Genomic DNA, 520 nt, shown 5'->3' with positions numbered 1-520 from the left:
GGATCGCCGGAGCCCACCAGGTCGAGGCTCCGGTGGCCGGGAGCGGCCGCTGCACTCCAGTCTGGGCGACAGAGTGAGACTCCAACTCAGAAAACAAACAAAAAAACAAACAAAAATAATACAAATAAAAACAATACAGCATTTACACCATATTAGGTATTACCAAGTAATCTAGAGATGATTTTTAAAGCATATGGGGCGAAGTGTATAGGTTATATGCAAATCCCATGCCACTTTCTATCAGGGACTCCAGCATCCTCACATTTTGGTGGCCGAGGAAGGTTCCAGAACCAATCCCTGGCAGATACTGAGGGTCGGCAGTATTTTGGTCTTCATCCTGGTTCTTGATATAGATAGAGCTCTGAATCCCTTGGAGTGTTGTGGGTGATGGGAGCATCTCTTGTTCTAACGAGGTGACACTTGGTGGCTGTCTGGATGTGGGCTGGTCCCTTGAAAGCCCAGACCGCCGGGCTCGGTGGCTCAGCCTGTAATCCCGCGCCTTTGGGAGGCTGAGGTGAGT

General features: G+C 50.0%; 1 protein-coding gene across 1 annotated transcript in view; it reads left to right on the top strand.

Annotated features, from left to right (window-relative positions):
- Positions 1-520, top strand: part of FBN3 (fibrillin 3) — a gene marked incomplete at its 5' end in the record, with an annotated part of 49,335 nt that overhangs the window by 5,162 nt on the left and 43,653 nt on the right. The window lies entirely within an intron of this gene.

The sequence above is a fragment of the Carlito syrichta genome, unplaced genomic scaffold (genome assembly GCF_000164805.1).
Source record: "Carlito syrichta isolate Samal-C Ts95f unplaced genomic scaffold, Tarsius_syrichta-2.0.1 Scaffold143274, whole genome shotgun sequence".
In the NCBI taxonomy this organism is placed as follows: domain Eukaryota; kingdom Metazoa; phylum Chordata; class Mammalia; order Primates; family Tarsiidae; genus Carlito; species Carlito syrichta.
The sequence above is the reverse complement of the archived record's forward strand: the minus strand, read 5'-3'. Positions and strand labels throughout refer to the sequence as shown.